Source organism: Gossypium hirsutum, chromosome A11 (genome assembly GCF_007990345.1).
Source record: "Gossypium hirsutum isolate 1008001.06 chromosome A11, Gossypium_hirsutum_v2.1, whole genome shotgun sequence".
Lineage (NCBI taxonomy): Eukaryota > Viridiplantae > Streptophyta > Magnoliopsida > Malvales > Malvaceae > Gossypium > Gossypium hirsutum.
This window is the reverse complement of record NC_053434.1, coordinates 18,462,707-18,485,575: the sequence shown is the minus strand read 5'-3', so window position 1 is coordinate 18,485,575 and position 22,869 is coordinate 18,462,707. Positions and strand designations below refer to the sequence as shown.

At 34.1% G+C, this 22,869-nt stretch overlaps 1 pseudogene; it reads right to left on the bottom strand.

Moving 5' to 3' along the window:
• Positions 1-10,951: 10,951 nt before the first annotated feature.
• LOC107922881 (nudix hydrolase 2-like) lies at positions 10,952-13,721 on the bottom strand (annotated as a pseudogene).
• Positions 13,722-22,869: the final 9,148 nt, after the last annotated feature.

The window sequence follows — 22,869 nt, the reverse complement described above, 5'->3', positions numbered from 1 at the left end:
GAAGTGCAAAGCCCATAGGCATCAAATGTATAAATGTTTTCAAATACATCCCTCGTACAAACGCATATAAGACATTATTGGCTTGCTAATCGTATCCTAACATTCTATTAAGTTCACATGGGCATTAACTATACATATCTATATATTCAACCCTATAATACATCATATTTACATATCATATGTTGTAATCATTCATAATTATATATCATACCTTGTACAATGTACTATTACATAGCAAGCATTTATCTCATTTCATTTCGAATTCCAATTCATTCCATAGCCTTGTATGCCAATTTCCATTAACATATCAAATTATATTCAAGTATGATTATAATGAAACAAACACAAATATATATATATAACACAAAGAAAGGTAGTAAGTTCCAAATGAACTTACCTATTCGAAACACAAAACGAGTGGATTCTTCAAGGACTAATCCACAATTTTAGTTTTTTCCCTAATAGCTCCACTATGATCCAATTCTTGATATATACAAATATTTCATATACCAAATCAATACTAAACATTATCATTCATTTTCATGAGATGCATGATCCTAAATACATTCATTTTTCGATTTTTCAAATTTTATATTTTATTCAATTTAGTCCTTGAACTCGGGATTAGCATAATTTTTTTATTTCTAGCTTTGGATTAAAATCGAATTTCACACACTCTCATTAGGGACCTTATACTTTCTATATCTAACAGAATTTCATTATAGGTTTTACATTTATTCAATTTGATATCTAATGTAACAAAGTTAACAAGCAACTTTACAATTAACAAGCAAGCTTAACTAACTTTACAATTTAGGTTTTTCTTCATACTCTAAGCTCAAAATCTATAACTGTCAAGTATAATTCATCAATTAATCAACAATGGCAACTTCCTAAAACTTCAATAACTTATGAAATTGGTAAATGGACTAGTTAAATTGTAACAACCCGAACTTTAAGATCATCAGAAAAGTATATTTTCGGGCCTCCATTTCTGAAAAATGGATTCGTAAATATTTATTAAAAATATTTACGAAGTTAAGTGAGTGATTAATCTAAAGTTTAATTAAGTGAATTAACTTAAATTAAGGATAATTAGATAAAAGGATTAAATTGAATGAAGAGTGAAAGTTTAATTATAGAATAAAGAAAAGTAAAGGGACTAAATAGGCAAATAAGCCAAAAAGGAGTGCCAAGTGTATGGCAAAAATAAAATACATGTGTAATTAATATAATACATACATTTGTAATACATGTATGTATTTACTTATTATTTAAATAAATAATTAATGTATTTATTATTATTAAAATGATATTATATGATAAATAAATTAAATATAAGACAAGTGCATAGTAAAAATAATTTATATGTGTACCAATAGTATACATACACTTGTAATACACATATATGTCTGCTTATTATATAAGTGTATTATATATTATTATTAAAAGTAAAGTAAATAAAAAGGAAATAAAAGAAAGAAATAGAATGTGGAACGAAACAGGGGAAGGAAGAAAGAAAAAGAGAAAAGAAAGAAGAAAACAGAAAATTAAAAGTTTGAAGCTTGGAAGTTTAATAGGTAAGTTAATTTAGCTCTTTTTACTTAATTTTGATGTTTTAGAAGCTATAGAATAAGGTTTTGATGAAGTTAAGTTGATATTTTGAAAGATAGTTAATTATTAAACATTGTTCATGTTGAACAAAAAGATGAATTAAGGGCTAAATTGATAGGAATTCAAATTAGAAGTGAAATAAGGATTAAATTGTAAAGTAATTCATAAGTTTTGAATGGCAAGGATTAAATTGAAAGAAATTAAAAATTATGGTTTTATTTTGAAATTAGTTTGAAGTGGAAATTGAATAAAAATATTAAGTTAAATATGAAGAATAAAAGTTAGTCTCGGTTTAGGGACTAAATTGGAATTAAGGTAAAAGTTGGATAGAAATTGAAATATTCAATGTGAAAAATTTAATGATAATGTATTAATAATATTTAATTAATTCCCGTAGCTAATGATGTGTCAAAAAATCTCGATTAAGCGAGGATAAGGCGAAGACAACGGGAGTTAGCTCGGAAACCACAGTTTGTATTTCTATAAACCGAATCTAATAATTATTTGTTGAATTTATTATTTATATGAATGGTAAGTATTATTATTATTATTATTATTATTATTATTATTATTATTATTATTATTATTATTTTGGTATTGAATTGAATAAAAATTCATGAATTATTAGTGATTATTGATATTGAATAGAATATGTGAATATTGAGTGGAAAATTGAAAAATGTATATTGCATTGAAATTGATTTGCATGTGGATTGATATGGAAAAATGTATTAAATTGAATTGAAATTAAATTACAAATGAAATTGAAAATTTGAAAGTTTACTGAAATCCCTATTAACTGTATCGGGCTAGTCGGATATAGTTGGCATGCCATAGGATTGGAAGTGTTCAGGGATATTCCAACTGTGTGTCGATGAGACACTATATGTGTCGACTACTGTGACTGTTCCGGATTCGTTCCAAAGAGGTACTCAGTACCTGACTGTTACTGTTACTGTTACTCTTACGGTGTATTCCAGCTTCGGCCGATGAAACACTGTATACTATCCCTGGTGTGTGGGTTGGATCCGTGTATCCGTCCAGGTCCGAGTCATGCTAATAGGGGTAATAAAAAGTATTAAAGACTGTCTGCTATTGAATAATTTACTGTTACAGAATAAACGACTCATACTGAATAAATAAATATTACTGATTAACCGATTATTACTGTTAACTGACAGGTACTAACGATAAAGATCAATTGGTTGTTACCAAAGTATATTGACTGTTATTGAAATGAGATAGTACAGAATATTGAATGAAAGGTGAATAATATTATTACTTAAATGAATTGTAAATAAAAGTACTGAAAAACTAATTGTTACTGAATAATGGACTGCTACTGAATGTCTGAATGATACTGAACACAGGTTAGTACTGAATAAATATGAAAAATCGACGAATAATGAATAAACATTGAAACTGTATACATTTCATCGAAAGTAATTAACAAGATCTTAGCATTATATATCAAAAACAAATGATTGAACTATTAGGAGTAATATATTGAATTCTCATGGTTCATTGATATATGATTTATTATTGATTTAAGTATCAGTTTATAGAAATACCACTGAGTTCATATTCAGCGTACGGTTTGTTTCCGTGCGCAGGTTAAGTTAAAGACAGATCGTCGAATCAGCATCATAAGCCGATCCCGAACTCAAAAAGGTAAAGCATGTTAATTATCGGTAATGGCATGTACCTAGGATGTCTTAAGTGTGTTATATTAGATTGTGATTGTAATAGTGAAGTAAGTAAATTGATAATTGATAATGATACGTGATAAGTGTTTAAAGTTAAGTATTAGATAATATATAAAATGTGTTTGAATTGGTTTAATATTGGTATCTGTGTTGGTTGTGGATTGAAATTTTCAGGATTGGTAAATTTTTAAAATATAAGGTTCATTTTGAGTTCACATAGTTTGTCGCACGGGCGTATGCCTTGGTTGCCACGGCCATGTCTTAAAGTCAGTTTAGTACACGGGCAGGCCACACGAACGTGTGTCATAGCCATGTTTAAAAGTCAGTGTTGCACATGGGTTGAGGACACGGGCGTGTCCCATGCCTCACGGGCATGTTAAATTAGCCACACGGGCGTGTGGTACAGTTCAAAAGAAGAAAATTTTAAATTTCCACGAAAAGTTTACTAAGCTTTAGGATCGAATCCCAGTTTGTTTTAATTACACTTGTAAAGTACTGTGGACCCATTAAAATTATATTTAGATGGATATATTGCATTTATACTTGTTTATGTGCAAATGTACTGTAACGACTGGTAATACTCTGTAATCCTGTTCCGGTAACGGGACGGGGTTAAGGGTGTTACATAAATCAACCTTTGATGATCATAAATCTATAAAATTTACATGAAAAAAGACTAAATTACCTTAAATTTTGCTTGTTCGAATGCTTTAAAAGCTTGGAAGGTTTTTCTTTAGTTTCAAAATTGGTGGACCGTAGGATGATAGAAAAAGATGAAGGTATCTCCACTTCACTTTTTATACATAGATTATAGGTTAATTAACTTTGGTTAATTTGTTCAATTAAACTTTATTATTCCTTCATTAATAATAATCTCTCTTAATGTTTTCCACAATCACCATCTACTATATCATATTTACTATTGATTTATTTTCCATTTTTGTCCATTGAATAATTGTCATCTAGGTCCTCAAGTTTTCTCTTAATTAAAACTTTATAGCAATTAGACTTTTACAATTTAGTCACTGAGCTTTAATTAACCATTTAATCAACGAAATTATTTGATCATTAACCATTTAATCAACGAAATTATTTGATCATTCTTTAATGTTTTTCTATATTAACTCCGTAAAGATTTCTATTTTATATTTACGGACTCGGATTACGAAAATGAGGTTCCAAGACCACATTTTCGGTACCACTGAAAATCGAATTGTTACAATTTCATCCAATTAATTTATAATCCCAACCCAATTCTATTTTCATCAAAGTCATGACGACTTCATCGTACCAAAATATATGAGGATATATTTAATTGCCTAATTTAATAAAACTGTGTTGATTAATTGATTTAATTTTGACTTCGAATTTTAATTATTTAATTATAATAAATTAAATAATAACTCAAAATAATTAATTTCATCACTAAGTCATCTCTTGTACTTAGTGAGAAAACATATTCACTACAGATAATGGTACATGCAATCTATTTCTCTTTACTGTTATTTTCATTCATTCAATTGTATCGATTCTTGATAATTCTCATATTTAAAGTTATGTATAACTTTATAACATTTTAAGAGATAATTTTAGCATTTAGGTTAATTTTAATACATTTTGTTAATTTTATTAAATTTTATTGTTTTTTCAGCTTGATTATATTTTATTTGATATTTATTATTTTTAGAGTTAGTTCAGATTTACTTTATACTTTCCTCTCTACATTGTAAGGTTTGAATGAATAATCGAAGGCTTGGAGTATAGAGTAAAAAGTAGTGAAGAGAAGGCGATCGAGCTCAATCTTAAATTCATAATTTCCAAAAAAAGCAATCTGCTCCACCACAATTCTGCATCTAGTGGAGCGAAAAGATTAAAACCCTAAAAATAAGTGGTGACGTGATTTAAAAAGAAAATGGAGGAAGTAAAGAAACAAATTGGAGGCAAAGAAACAATTCTCTCACACCAAGGGGGACTTCAAGCTTGCAAAGACGAGAAGAAGAAGAAGAATAAGAAGAGATCTAGAGCACTCAACATCAATTCGATAATTGTTTTTCTCTCTGGATTATTTCTTTGTACTTTTTATCGGTGCAAGCTTGTTATGAATCTCTTTTTGAGTGGTTTTCTCAAATCAACATGAAATAAACTTTCTTTTTTGGAACAACAATGGATCCTATTTCTTAGTTGATTAATTAGTTTCTCTTCAATTGTTTCGATTTCTGTTAATTATTTATTTAGTCTTGTGCTTATTTAATCTGCTTGTCTGATCATCAAGTTGTATTAATTTGATAATCTTGATTTGTCTTGGAAGAGAAAATTAAGATTTAGATCTCGATTAAATAGATTAGGGTTAACTTAGTAGCACCAACGAATGAGTTAATTTACAACTAGGATAAGAATATATCTTATGCCCTAATCAAACCAATTGGTCTATTCGTAGTGGCTTTGTTCAACTTGCCTAGCATAGGAATATAGTTAGTAGGGAAGGGGAAGTAACTTAATTAGATACTAGAAGGGTTCTAGTTAATGCCATCAAATCCCTGAGTTAGTAGTTACTTGGACTGAACAATTGAATAAAAGATAATTGATTATCCAAATTAGGTGAAGTTGGAGTTTCAAGATCTTAAAATTGATTGAGAAACTAGTAATTTTCATTGTTTTAGTTTGATAAAATAATTTGTTAGTTTAATTTTAGCAGTAATTATAATTTATTTTATAGATCCAAATTGGATAAAATTGAATAGTTAGTACTTAGTAGCTTATAATTTGGTTTTCATGGGAACGATGTCTTTTTATCACTTTATTACTTGATTCAACACGTGCACCTGCATAACGAATTTTCACACATCAATTTTTCATGCAATCTATTTTGGGTTATGTTGAACTAGCAGAGGGATAGTTGGACATATATAACTAGGCTCCAATAAATTGTATTTAAGTTCTGATTCTTCGTATATTAATTATAACATCATTTAATTATTGAGTCATTTCACTAAAGTGTTATAATTGAACTTTCCATTATTATATGTCATTACTAAATTGTCCGTCCAATGACCTTGTCGTAAATGTGTTACCCTCATAGGAAATCTCTTTGGGTTAAATCTGTGCACCCAATATGATCTTATTTTATCTCACGGTAACCATTACATCTTTCTTAATGAAAAAGTCAATTACAAATAGTAATTAAATCATTTGTCTTAGACAAATGACCCGTGGTCACATTATTTTCCCATCCATCGCATAACGCCAATGAAAGGATATCATTTATTATTCGGCTACAAATTCCATTGTTGTAAATAAAGATATGGCATGCAGAAATTATATACCTAACGTACCAACTTTCGACTCTATTATTTATTTGAACTCAAGCTTTCAATACATCATAATATACAAGTCATGCACGCATAGTTGGTCACTTATTTAGGATTAAGGTAAGTCACATCATGAACACCACAAGTGAATTAATTCACAAATAGATCCAGGATTTATTCAACTTGAGTCGTATCATATGTATTGTCAATCCAAACAGTCACATTTATATATCTCTATCTTTTTGGAGTCAAACATTCTGATACCCAAAATAATGCATCTCCCCCATTGATCTTGATAGACAATATAATAATTCTTAAATTAGTTTGCTCAGTTTTGATTCATCAAACTATGGACCTTTTAGATTAAATACAAATATAAGTTATTTTCTTGCATTATGATCAAACCATATAATCTAACTTAATATTAATTAAAGGTTAAATAACCAATAAGTTCATATTTATGTAAATTATGGAATTTTATTAAACTAATATATCTGATGTAACCACCGTTTCAATTAATTTTAATATTTAAATAAATAAAATTATGAAATAATATTAAAGTGGAAACTAGGAAGTATCTATCTTTCCAACTTTTATTCTTTTATAATTTTATCTATAATCAATGCAATACAACTTTCTTTTTTGGCCATTCCATTTGCTAATAATTTTATTTTATTTGAAATTGAAATCAATCACCATAGTAAATTAATTAGTTGTACAACTCTTTTCCCAAAATCTCCCATTAAGTTTTTTTATTAATTTTCTCATCTATTCCACACTTATTTTTTCTCTCCACTAGTGTTTTCTTCTCAAATCTTTCAAACTCCAAAAATCTCCCATTTAAGTTTTTTTTCGGTGCTCTTCATTTTCTCAGGCATTCTACCATTAGTTCTTTTTCTACTGTTCCTTTTCCCACATAACTGTGGACTGCCAACTGTGCTTTCCGTTAGTGGAAAATAGATTTTTTTATAAGGAGTAATTACTTCGCATAATTATTTTAATTAAATTGATTAAATTAAAAAAAATTAAAATGATTAAAATAAAACAAACCATTATATTTCTCAATATTTTAACTTTATCATTTCAATCAAATTTATATTTGTATTTTATAAACATATTTATTATATAATATTTTTACTTAAATTATGCCATAATCTAATATATACCAATTGTCCACAATTTCATTCATCATTTTTGTTGCAAGTTGGCTAACCATGTGCGATATGTTCCGCAAAGTGTTAAAGTGCGAAATATTCTGCGACGTGTTGAAGTGTGAGATGTCATTGCAAAGTGGCAAAGTGCGAGATGAATCCGCAAAGGAGCAAGGTGCAACATACAGCTAAAGCTTTGGTGCATGCTGACTCGGTAACACCCATAACTCCTATCCGTTGCCAGAACAAGGTTACAGAGCATTACTTTATAAACAGAATATTAAACCAATCAAATCATACATTAATACAAACATAATCAAATTTCATTCAAATACATCCATAATGTCCCTTAATTGAGCCCTCGAGGCCCTAAAAATACTATAAAAATAATCCGGGACTAAATCAAAAATATTTGCAAATTTTAGGAAAAAGTTGAAAAATTTGGACTGCAGGGGGTTACACGACCGTGTGACTCACACAATTGATACACATGCCCATGTCTCAGGTCGTGTGGACATTCGAAATAGGGACACACGGTTGTGTTCTAGCCTGTGTCCATGCCCGTGTAACTCACTGACTCGAGTCACACGGCCAAGCCACACGCTTGTGTGCCAAGCCGTGTACCCCTTGGAATGACCTCACACGCCCGTATGCCAAACCGTGTGCTAGGTCGTGTAACTGCCTGACTTGTATGCATTGAACCTACAGGGGACACACGGTCGTGTCGCATAGCTGTGTCGCTTCAAAATGAACCTTAAAACACAAGTTTACCATCTCAAATTGCTTGGACCTTAAGAAACTCAAATACTAACCAAAATACCAAATCAAAATGGCATTAATCGGATAAAAAACACATCAAAACCAATCTAATATGTGTCTAACCAATGTACCCTCATTGATACCCCAATTATATACAACTTTACCTCAAAATACACATTAATCCAATTCACCAACTCATTCAAGCACTACCAAATCAATTTACCTACAAAGTTACAACAATTCAAATATATATAAGCCACACATATAACATAACAATTATACCTCATTCTCATACCATTTGCAAATTGGTTATTTGCTCAAAATATCATCTATAACATTAACATAAACCAAACATTAACCAAAATAGCACAAGAGCATATGCATGCCATATAGTCCGAATTAAACGTTTCAAAAACTACCGAGATAGACTGGATAATGTAACTTGAGTGCCGATCCGATCGTCCAACCTTCTGAAAATCTACAATGACAATAAACAACACAAGTAAGCTTAATAAAGCTTAGTAAGTTCAATGAGTTAAACGATAAATCTTACCAAAATAAATATAATAATTCAAATATAAAAATCATCCAAAAGAACTCCTTGTCATTCACAACTTCAATCGATAAATACATCCGTGTTCAAATCAATACAAAAATAACTAACATGTCTTTCAAATTCATTAAATAAATTACCTTACCAAAATTTTTCATTCAAAGAACGACTTACGGGTAAGAGTACATCGCTAACAGAAGCTCATAAGAGCTGAACAGAAGCTCATGAGAGCTAATCCACCCAATCATGCCAAATAGAAAGTAAAACGCGATAGTTCACAACAAATGCTAAACCCTGGTTTACTTGGGTAAAATGATGATATCTCCCTCCAGTACCATCTCTACTCTAAACCCCCGCCATACACCAAATCACGAATGTACTCAAATCTCGCGTTCAATCCAAACTGAGTATTAAATTCGATAATATATTTCCAACAATAATTCAATTCCAACAATAGAACATATATATATAATACCAATCATCAATTTATACAAATGTTAAACTTTAACCGTACGAACTTACCTGAACTGAATTGTAGTAATTGTAGAAGTTCGGGGACTATTCCGCTATTTTTCCTTTTCCATAAGTATCTACGGGATCTTGATCTAAAATATAAAAGTACTCATTTATTAGTATATATTTCATTTCCAATATATTTTTCAATTAATACCCTTTTATTTTTTGAATTTGCATAATTACCCCAAACTTACAATTTTTACAATTTAATCCCTTAATTAGTTAATTCATCAAATTAACTAATTTTCTCAAATAAATAATCTATCCAAATATTCTAGGCCCTCAAACAGCCCCTAATAAACCTAAAATTTACTATCAAACCCTAATACTTTGACATTCTCACAATTTAATCCTAAAATCAAGATTTAACAAAAATCTCTTTACAAATTCATCAAATAGCACAATAAAGACTCCAAATACATAATATTCATAAAAAAATCCAATATTCAATAATGGAAACTTCAAAAATTTTTAACAGAATCAGAAACGAAAGTACGGACTAACTAAACCTAATTATAACGATATCAAAAACATAAAAGTTACAAAAAACAGGTAAGAATTGAACTCACATGCAAGCTTCTATGCTCAACCGATTCTCCAAGCTATTTCTATGGTGTTTTGACAATGGAAAAAGGAGAAATGAAGAAGAAAACTTATTTCTTCTAATTTGTTTTATTTAATTTCTATTTATTTACAATTATGCCATTAAAATCTCATTAATCTATCATTTTAATTTCTCTTGCCGTCCAACACTATCCATTAGGGACTAATTATTATATTAGTCCCTCCTCATGAAATTACTAAGTTATTTAATCATTTAATTGAACTAATTATTAACTTTTGCACCATTTTCAATTTAGTTCTTTGTCTTTAGTTAACTATCTAAACGTTAATATTTCTAAACCAAATTTTAATACGGATTTAATAACTTTATATATGTTCTGAAAATAATAATTACGAGTCAACACGACGAAAATTTGTGATTCCGAAATCACTAAAAATCTAGTTGTTACAGACTCTGTCGAGTTAGCATGGCAAATTTGTTTAGTTCCTTTGTTATGTAATTCAATTGAAAATGAACTTAATTGATGATGGTTTTGATGTATTTAGGTGTTGATTGAGCTGATTAGTCAGCTTATCTATGTGTGCAAGTATGTTTTATGAGTTCAAGTTTACTTAGTGGTAGTAGGTAGTATTTGGTAGGTTGATTGATTTAAAAACTTGTTAAGTTCAGCAACGTTTTTACTGTTGTTTTTTGCTCCTTTGTTCTCTGTTTTTCAATCAGTTAGATAAATATTTTAATTAACAAAAAGAATTACTAGTAAAGGATATAAATAAATAATGTATGTTGAACTTCATTTCCATTTCTCTTCATTATTTTTCAACAACCTTCATTCCATGTCCAACGTATATTCCAACATCAGTATAAAAATATGACACCCAAAGACCTTCCAAAAAAACCTTAAAAGAAGACTTAAATTCTAGTAAGATAAATAGCTTTCAATCATTGACCTGGAGGTACCGGCATGGAAAGAATGAAGAGTAGCAGAGCACGGTTCATACTTGGGTGAGATCCTTGGTGTTGAAGTATAAGCAAGTGGTCTTGCCAGAAGCTGTAGTTCTAGGAATTGGGGAAAATCCCGCATATTCCTTCTCTGACTTTGTTAAACATACTTTGGCTACACTACTAAAGCTATCATGTCTCTTCATAAAAGCCTGCTCTGCATACTCCTCCACTGGCATCCACTGAAGCAAACAATTAATATAAAAGGAAACACCATTACTTGTTTTGTTTAACAATTTTTTAGATAATGGTTAGGCTCACCTCTCAGCCATTTGCTTCCCAACTTAAACCATCCTATTCCTATTCCTATTCCTATTCCTATTCCTATGTTAGAAAAAAATATATATATATATTTATCCACTATCCATTAAATGGTGCTAAATGCCACAATTATGTTACTTCAATTTCCTTATATCATGTGTCCCCTGCATATTTAGGCATTGGCATAAAAAAAGGGAATGAGAAAGCCCAGTGGTGGTTGCCTGTTTGTTTGGAACTATTGTTTTATCTCTATCACTCACATCTTTCCATAGTCTAAATCAAAGCATGGCGAATGGTTCAGATATATACAACCTTCACCTATGTTATCTCCTCTACTCTCTGTAATCCATAAGCCATGCCATATATAGGCATTGGCATAAAAAAAGGGAATGAGAAAGCCCAGTGGTGGTTGCCTGTTTGTTTGGAACTACTGTGTTATCTCTATCACTCACATCTTTCCATAGTCTAAATCAAAGCATGGCGAATGGTTCAGATATATACAACCTTCACCTATGTTATCTCCTCTACTCTCTGTAATCCATAAGCCATGCCATATTCAAATTATAGACCCTTGTTAGTTTTCCACCCTATAGGACCTATATACTAACTTATTCATGGGAGGTTACAGCCATGTTGATTACTGCTTGTGCTCCAGCTAAGCTGATTTTTTGTCCAGTAAGAACTATTCTGATCAGCTAATAGGGTCCTATTGCTACCAGCATATTCATCATAATTGTCCATAGGAATGTACCTGGGCAGCTTCAATCTCTGTATCTTGCTTCTGGATGTCAAACGAGCGTGGACGTAACATACAAACAAAAAGTAAATCCGATTTTGTAAAGAATGACTTGTGACTTTGCCTGTATTTTGGGGAACAAAAAAGCAGCAGTTAGGACTTGAGTCTAAATCTCTAAAGCAACCAGAAAATTGATATTACTAGCATGCGGTCTAACAAGTTCTTAGAAGCAAAACATTCTTTCAAACATGATATTGCCTGAAGAACAATGAGTCAATCATTTTAACAAACATCTTATGTAGACAATCAATGGAACCATCAACAACACATGGGGAAAGCACATACCTGAATGCTAAAATTTCCACAAATTCAGTGTCAATCTGAAGGAAAAACAAAAGGAGACAGGGTCAGACTCATGGTTGAAATATATATACCATTTCCTCACTTACTTACCCCTGTCTCTTCTTTAACTTCCCTTATTGCTGCCATAGAAATATCCTCACCCTATGGACAGAAGTTGTCAGTTGAAGCCAAAAAAGATAAACGGAAGAAAAAAAGCACCATACTTTTAGATAATTCACCTCATCAACAACTCCAGTAGGGAATTTCCAGACACCTGTGCCTTTGAACTTGCCACTCTTCTCTTGAACTACAAGCACCTAAATTTGAAGAAACTACCTTAGGTTTCCATATTAATAAACCGGTAACAAAAAAAGGGTTGAAGAAAGGGGTACCTCTCTTTTGTCATTCATGACAAAAGCACTAATCCCAACGCGATGCGAGGCGTTTTTAGGAAGACTATTGGTAGATTTGCTGATCCAATTTACTAGCATTACATAGTCTGGTTCCGCATGGTGGTATTTAAACCCTTCCTGATCAATTAACAAAGCAAGAACATGCCATGCCATTAAGAAAATTAATGAACTCAACCCCCATTCTTATGCTCTAAGTTCCCTTATTTACCTTAACCGCCGGTTCGACCAGATTAGCAAGTTCGATAGGCAATTTAATCCAAACTGCCCTCTTTCCCTGCAAAATATTATCCAACAAAAATTCATGAATTTCAACTAAAAGCAGTTGAACAGAGCTATGAAATTACGGACTCGTTGCTTTCACTGCGATAATGAAGCCCTAAGTAAAGGAACGAAGGCCTCAGAATCCATAGTTTTCTCCAAGTCTATAATGATGCCTCCGTATAAATCCTCGACCCCAGCAAGTAATTCAACCTGTTGGACTTCATTTCAAGGTCCCATCTTCTTTTCAATTGCTAAAGTACTTGTTGAAGTCGACATGTATCTGACGGAGTTTAATGATTTGATATTATGTTGACTTCTAAGAATACAACCAGAAAAGAAAAAAATAGATTTGATTAAATTAAAATTGTACGCTTCGATTTTTAGAAACCGGTATTCCCTCCATTAAATTAATTTCAACTAAAGCACCAATCTCAAGAAAATCAATATATATATATATATCTAAACTGATAGAAAAGGACACAGTAGGCAAAACCAATGAATAACTCAAGTAAAATAATAGAAATAAGAAAACAATGGCAATACCCTTTGAGAGACAAAATAACAAGACCCAAGAAGATATGAGTAAAAGTTGAAGAGTTACAAGACAAGATGATTGGGAATTGTAGAGGGTGCTGATATTGATACTAGAATGGAAGATGTTGAAAAGAGTTTGAAGACAAGTTTGGGCATGTAAATCAGATAAAACAGATGTTAGGGGTAAAATCTCAAACTTCCTTCTTTGATTCGATTTTGTCTTTCCTACGAAGCAAGATGCGGAGAACTAACATGAAATATATGAACTGATGCAGTTGGATGATAAAAGACTTTGGCAAAGGAGGAAAACGTTGGGAAAGCTAGTAGAAATTGAAATCAATGTGCAATGGACCTTTTCAAACATGGTGTGTACTACTTCTGCCCTACCCGGATCAGATCAGGGCAACCGATCAACTAGTTGATTCATACAATTAATTAATTAAATTATTAAATTTCTTTTTTTTTTTTTTAAATCTGACTCAACTGAATTTTTTACCTTGATACAATAATTCTTATTATGCCTCTCTTCAGTTGGTATATCTAATTCTATTCAAACATGAATTTAAGTTTTTATATATTTTATACATTTGAAATTTAATCTTTACCCTTTAATTTTTAAGAGTTTAATTCTACTTTTTAAGTAAATTAATTAATAATATTATAAAAATATAAATATTAAATCTCAAATTTAATAATAATAATAATAAAATCAAAAATGAAATTTATCCATTTATCTATAATGCAAATTTTGTCAATTGAGTTTTTTTTTTTTTTTTTTGGGAATTATAAGAGGAGTGCAAAGTAACTATCGCAAATTAATTTTCAAAAGGAACGCATTTGTATTTATTTCATTGGATAAATGAACTATCCACTCACATTTTTCTAAAAACATTTATCTCATTTTACTACTATCCACTCACAATTTGTAAAAGGAATTTTCATCTGCTAATGGCTATGGGCATCCCAACCAAAGCGCACCATATGCTCCAATGCTTGCCTGGCTTTGTTCATATCACCTGCAATGTTAAAATGGGAAGCTACGGAACTACATGTGTTAGTTGTCACGGACTTAAGATTCTTGCCTCAGAATCCGTGCGGCCTTAGGCAGTTTCTTATTCCAAAACGCCTAAGTCAGCCTAACTTCCACAAAAGAAGGATTCAACAGGATTCCTCCCAAAACACAACTCAAGCGAAAGCAACTCAAAGCCAACAAGATGAAAGAAAAATGAGACAAGAACAAGCCAAGGAAAATAAGAACACAAGAGAGAAAAGTTTGAGTGAATGCTCTCAAGGATTCTTCTTACTCAAAACTCAAGTGATTTACAATGAGGGAAGAGGTCTCTTATTTATAGTTGAGCCTCCCCAAATCTAACGGTGCAAAATTAAGTACATCAACGGCTATGATTAAAGGCCACCTACCACCAAACCTTTAAGAATATAAAATCATATCTTCTAAGATTACATATCTTATCTAAGATATGTAATCTTATAAAATAATATATTATATTTGTCTAACTTGTAGATGGGCCTTCAATCTCTTCAAGCAACGGGCCGGTCTGATTGGGCCAAATGACCTCCTGCCTTCTTGATGGTTCACACAGATGTGTCATGGTTGCGGGTTCCCATGCGCAACCTATGACATTCTCCCCCACCAAATCTAGCGACGCCCTCGTCGCGTCCTCTACATGGTATCGATCTATCTTGTCTTGGAATTGCCACAAGGCTTCAGCAGGTTCCCAACTCATCTCACTATCCGGGAATCCCTTCCATCGGACTAAGTATTCGCGCCGCGGTCGGTAGTGCTTACGTCTGACCATACGATCCGCTTCGATGTTCTCGACCTCTCGATCATAGGCAGCTTTTACCCCCATTGGTGCTCGTTCAGACTTGCTTCGATTTGGGTCTTCTCCATCTTCATGGAATGGTTTAAGCATACTCACGTGGAATACTGGATGAACTTTAAGCTTTTCAGGCAACTCAAGCTTGTAGGCCACCTTGCCTACCTTTTTCACAATTCGAAATGGCCCCTCGTACCGCCGTACGAGTCCTTTGTGCAACCCATCATGTCGCAAAATCAGGTGTAGTTTGGCAAGAACTGGTTCACCTACCTGAAATTGTACGTCCCTTCGATTTTGATCCGCCCACTTCTTATTGCGCTTACTTGCCTTGTGAAGACAAGCTCTAGCCAAATCATTTTGCTCTTGCCAATCTCTCGCAAATCGATAGGCTGCTGGATTCGGTCCCCCATAACGAGTCGCAACAGCATTGGGTGTAAGTGGCTGTTGTCCTGTTACTATCTCGAACGGACTCTGGTTTGTCGCCCCACTTCTTTGCAAATTGTAAGAAAACTGAGCCACATCTAGCAACTTTGGCCAGTCCCTTTGTGTGGCACTCACATAGTGCCGTAGATAGATCTCCAATAACGCATTCACTCGTTCAGTTTGTCCATCGGTTTGTGGATGCATGCTGGTTGAAAAGTTCAAGTTTGAACCCATTAACTTGAACAACTCCGTCCAAAATCGTCCCGTGAATCGCCCATCTCGATCGCTGATGATAGATTGTGGTACTCCCCAATACTTCACCACATGTCTAAGAAACAAGCGAGCAGCCTCCTCAGCAGGACACTCCTTGGTTGTGGGGATAAAAGTTGCATACTTCGAAAACCTGTCCACCACAACAAAAATGCTTGCAAATCCATCAGATTTAGGCAAACCTACAATAAAGTCCATGGATAAACTCTCCCATGGGCGCTCCGGAATAGGTAAAGGCTGTAGCAACCCAGCAGGAGCCTTCAACTCGACTTTATCTTGTTGGCACACCAAACAAGTTTTCACATAAGTCTCCACATCGTCACTCATGTGAGGCCAATAAAATCGATCCTCCAAGAGAGCTAAAGTGCGGTGTATGCCTGGATGTCCAGCCCATCTCGAATCGTGACATTCCTTCATGACTTCCTTTCGCAAGTTCCCATGTTGGGGCACATATAGACGTTGTCCTTGAGTGTATAATAATTCTCCCTCGAGCCAAAATCGCCTCGTTTTTCCCTCTTTAGCAAGCTCAATCAAATTTTTGGCCGTGGAATCGTGGGACAACCCTTCTTGAATGCGCTCCAATAAGGGACTATTGGGTTGGCTTATCATTGCAAATTCCATCTTTCGGCTAAGCGCATCAGCTACAATGTTGGCACTCCCCGGCTTGTACTCCATGCTAAAATCAAACTCTGCTAGGAAAACCTGCCAACGAGCCTGTTTGGGGGACAACTTCTTCTGGGTTAGGAAATAACTATTTGCAACATTATCAGTGAATACCACGAACCTGGAACCCAGCAAATAGTGCCTCCATGTGCGCAAACAATGCACCACAGCAGTCATCTCTTTTTCTTGGACCGTGTATCTCCGTTCTGTCTCATTCAGCTTTCGACTCTCGAAAGCAATTGGATGTCCTTCTTGCATCAATACTCCCCCAATTGCACAGTCTGAGGCATCCGTGCGTACCTCGTACGCCTTTGTAAAATCCGGTAAAGCAAGTACAGGTTCACTCACCATTGCTTGCTTTACTTGGTCAAAAGCTTTCTCACACCGAGAGTCCCAGTCCCATACTTTGCCCTTTTTCAATAAGTCCGTCAAGGGTGTAGTGATCTTGGAGTAGCCTTCAATGAAACGTCGATAGTAGTTTGCTAAACCAAGAAAGGACCGCAATTCCGTTACCTTGGTTGGTGGCTCCCAATCGGAAATTGCTCGGACTTTGCTTGCATCCATTCGGATCATGCCACCTCCTACAATATGGCCAAGAAAAGGCACCTCTCGTTGGGCAAATGAGCATTTTTCCTCTTTGACATACAGCTCATTTTCCCGTAGGACTTGGAACACCTCTCTCAGATGTCCAACATGCTCCTCAAGCGTCTTACTATACACCACAATGTCGTCAAGATAAACAACCACAAAGCGATCTAAGAAAGGTTGTAATACCTTATTCATTAGGGTACAAAATGTTGCCGGAGCATTTGTCAACCCGAACGGCATCACCAAGAATTCAAAAGACCCATACCGAGTCACACAGGCTGTTTTGGGCTCATCCCCTTCGGCTACTCTCACTTGGTAGTACCCCGATCGCAAATCCAACTTAGTAAACCATCTCGCGCTACCAAGTTGATCGAATAGATCTGCAATGAGAGGAATGGGATACCTGTTCTTCACAGTGATCTTGTTTAAGGCCCTATAGTCAATGCACAATCTTAAGGACCCATCATGCTTCCTTTGGAATAACACCGGCGCTCCAAATGGGGCTTTGGAAGGTTTAATAAACCCGGCATCTGGAAGTTCCCTTAACTGCTTCCTCAATTCCTCCAACTCAGGTGGAGACATTCGATATGGTGCCCTTGCTGGTGGCTCAGTATTAGGCAACAACTCAATCTTGTGATCTACCTCCCTCTTTGGTGGCAATGTCTTGGGCAACTCTGTGGGCATTACATCTTGAAAAGACTGCAACAACTGCTTTACTTCTTTTGGGATTTCTTCTTCGAATTTCTCCTCCACATTGTTCCTTAAGGTGGCTAAATAGGAGACTTCGTTTCTACGTACTCCTTTGGCAAATTGGATTGCCGACAATGTTTTGCCTTCCATGTTTCCCTTTCTTTTCATTCGCACCATATAACGATGGTTCGAATCAGAGATCATCATGTAGTTCTCGGAAGGATGAATATACGCATTAAGTCGGTCAAACAAACTCAATCCTACCACAAAATCATAATCATCAAGTGGGATTACCTTAATGGTTGCCTTGCCTGTCCACTCGCCAAGTTTGAGTTCCACCCCTTTAGCCACACCCGTTATGGGAATACTTTCTGAGTTTACCGTTTTTATTCGACCTGAATCTTCCTCCACTTTGAGACCGAGTTCTTTCGCCATCTCTTTAGACATGAACAAATCAGATGCACCAGTGTCAACAAGGGCATTCAATTTTCTGTCTGCCACGATGATGTCCACAAACATCGGCCCATTACTCGTCTTGTCTTCAACACCGCCCAATATCGTACCAAGACTTTTGGTGTCAGGATTGGCCTCTTCGCGTGCTTCCATAGCATTGAAAGCGGCCCTCTTTGGACAAACACTCAACCGATGTGGACCTTGGCAAAGAAAGCATCTCATTGGCTCTTTCTTATCCCCTGGTCTACCATTATAATTCCTTGGGGCTTCGCCACTCCTTTCTGTTTGCTCTTTGTCTCCCCCACCATTGCCTTTGGGTCTTGGCTTGGGTTTGGAAGCATCATTATTGTCAAACTTTCTCCCACCAGCTTCGTAGAAGTTCTCTGCCTCAGCCATAGCTACAGTCAAATCGGTGATGCCTAGGCGGCGCAACTCTTGCTTAGCCCACATTCTTAGCCCATCCTCAAACATATAAAATGCTTCCTTCTCATTCAAGTCTGAGATCTGAAGCATCAGCTCACTAAACTCCCGCACATAATCTCGAATAGTGCCTTGTTGCGTAAGCCGACGTAACTTAGCACGAGCCTCCTTTTCAGCATGCTGCGGATAAAACTGCTTCTTTAACTCTCCTTGGAACTCCTCCCAAGTCTCAATGGTCGTTCCTCCACGTCTCTCATCCGTGGACCTACGTCGCCACCATAAGAGAGCAACATCAGTAAAGTAAATCGAAGCAGTGTTTACCTTAGTGGCATCATCCTCAATGCCCATTGCTCGAAAATATTGCTCCAATTCCCACAGGAAGTTGTCCACTTCTCTCGCAGACCTAGCCCCCTTGAACTTCTCGGGTTTTGGAACATCTACATGGCGTTGCTTCGATCTTGAAGTCAACATCCCATTTCCCAAAGCGACCTTACAAATTGTGAGCTCCCCCTTAAGCTCAGCAATCTCCTCTTTCATGGCAGTCACCAGGGCCTCAAGAGCTTCGTCCCTTACCGTCAGCTTGTCCGAAGTGGATCTAAGAGTGTCAAGTACGAATACTTTGCTGTCTTCCCGCAGTTCCTCCATACGGGTTAGGACCACTTCGAGTGTCTCCCTCATGTCACCAACAGACTCCTCGAGATTGACCACTCGATTTTCCAAGCTCGACAACATGTCCCTCGATCGACTAGCCTTCCTGACCCTCCCACGGGTCTCCATTGGCTCATTCTCACCAACTTCTCTCGACATATCTCAAAAGTGCTTTCGAACGGCTCTGGTACCAACTGTCACGGACTTAAGATTCTTGCCTCAGAATCCGTGCGGCCTTAGGCAGTTTCTTATTCCAAAACGCCTAAGTCAGCCTAACTTCCACAAAAGAAGGATTCAACAGGATTCCTCCCAAAACACAACTCAAGCGAAAGCAACTCAAAGCCAACAAGATGAAAGAAAAATGAGACAAGAACAAGCCAAGGAAAATAAGAACACAAGAGAGAAAAGTTTGAGTGAATGCTCTCAAGGATTCTTCTTACTCAAAACTCAAGTGATTTACAATGAGGGAAGAGGTCTCTTATTTATAGTTGAGCCTCCCCAAATCTAACGGTGCAAAATTAAGTACATCAACGGCTATGATTAAAGGCCACCTACCACCAAACCTTTAAGAATATAAAATCATATCTTCTAAGATTACATATCTTATCTAAGATATGTAATCTTATAAAATAATATATTATATTTGTCTAACTTGTAGATGGGCCTTCAATCTCTTCAAGCAACGGGCCGGTCTGATTGGGCCAAATGACCTCCTGCCTTCTTGATGGTTCACACAGATGTGTCATGGTTGCGGGTTCCCATGCTCCAATATGCTAATGGCTATGGGCATCCCAACCAAAGCGCACCATATGCTCCAATGCTTGCCTGGCTTTGTTCATATCACCTGCAATGTTAAAATGGGAAGCTACGGAACTACATGTGTTAGTACTGAGGCCGAGTCCACACTCTCCTACTTCATTAAGCAATTTCAATGCTTCAGATAATTCCGTCTTTTTTCACAGGGTTTAGACACATCACACATTTATCTGCATACCATTTTCTAAAATTATATTCCTCAACTTCCAAGGCTTCTTTTAGGTTCCCCTCTTTACGGTAGGCACAAATCATTCATTACACGGTAAGTTTTCTTATCATGTTTATTTCCCTTGCCTAACATCTCTTCCAACTTTACTGTAACCATGGGTTAGATTTCTCTCCTGCATCTGCACAAAAACTTGCCTTGCTTTCTTCATATCTTGTACTTGTCAGCACTGTTTAATTAATGTTATGAAGATGGCTTTATCAGGTATGCCTTTCAGACATTTCTTCAAACAATTGATGTGCTTCTTGTAGTTTTCCATCTTTACAAAATCAACGTATCTGCATGTTGAGGGTAGGAACCACACCTTTCTTCCACATTACCTCAAGTAGCCGCTGGTCTTTCCCGGACTTACCGACTTTGCCACTTCTCCGTCGTGTAACTATACCCAGAGAAGAAAGTTCCATATGTGGAAGCATCTGGCTGGCTTTAATCCCCTCCCAAACATTTCACCTAAGGCTAAGTATTTCTTTGCTTCTACCACCCTTCTAGCTTTGCAGGGGCCTCTTATAATTGGATTATAGCACAATATATCCTTCATTTTAACCTTGCTTGCTTCTTCAAGTCTACCTTCCTTAGTGTAAGCCAAAATAAGAATTCTGCAAACAAAGGTATCCAGCTTCATACTTTCCTTCAAAATTTTGCCCAAAACTGCGTTCATTTGAATGAATGACATTCCCATTATGACCCAACCCATTAATTACGGAGGGATTCAAATAGCGGCCGCGTCGCGGAATAACGGCCGCTATTTAGCGGTAGCGGGTGAGCAGCGGTTCACACGAATAGCAGTGTATCGCGGCAGAAAATAGTGTAATAACGGAAAAAGGCAGCAAAATCGGTTCGCTATTGCGGTTATTACAAACCTAAAACTTTAATTTCTTACTGTTTCTCTGAAAGTTTTTGTTTGCAGGGATAAAAGAGAGGGAATGATTGAGGAAGACGACACTTTGAGTTTGGGTTTTTTGGATTTGGACTTGGGTTAAGTTGGGTGTACTTAGATAAATTGAAATAATTTTAAATTGTTTAAGTTATAAATATTTTAATTTCAAATGTAATAATTTATTTTATTTTTATTTGATTACAATATAATTTAAATTTATTTATTTTATAAAATGTATAAATTATATATATTTAATAGAATTTTTTATGAAAAATAAATATTATAGATAACAATTATTATTTTATGATATTATATGAATTGACAAAATTATTTATTATTATATTATATTATATTAAAATTTTGATGAATTTTGTTTTTTTATTAAATGTATAAATTTAATACTTATATTTTAAAATATTTATTCAAAAACTCAAATATATTATACTAAGTTCAAACATAAATAATATACTCATTATTACTCAAACTTAAAATAAAATAATTATAGCCCAAATATCAAATCTAACACAAAAAGATATTAAATCTAATACCTGAAATACAATTTGTAAAAGTTTAAGCACAGTTCAAAATTTATTTAATAAAAATAATATTTTATTAAGATATTAAATTTTTAATAATATTTTATGTATTGGTAGTTATACAAAATTACATATAATTGTTGATGTTATATCTTTTATTATAATCTATAATATAATAATAGTTATATATATTAGTTCTTAAAAATATATATTATTTCATTATTTAATATTATATCACATACTACAATAATAGCACATAATATATTAAATGTTATCATATATTATTGTTTACTATTATACCGGTTGAAATATTCTCTAAGTCTCAATGCTTTTCGTACATTTGAAAGTTACTTATTCTACTATATTATATAATGTTATATCATAATACCATATCATATAATATGTATAATATGCTTATAATTTATATATGTGCATCAATAATTGAACATTATAATAACATGTAATATTATATCTTTTATTATAATCTATAATATAATAGTAGTACATTATATACTATTTCTTATACATTATTGTTTATAATTATAATGGTTGAAATATGCTCTAAGTCTCTATATTTTTCATACATTTGAATGTTAGTCCTCCTGTTATATTGTATAATGTGATAACATATCATAGAGTATATAATATATTAATGGTTTATTTATATATATGCATTGATGATTAAACATTAAAATATCGTGTA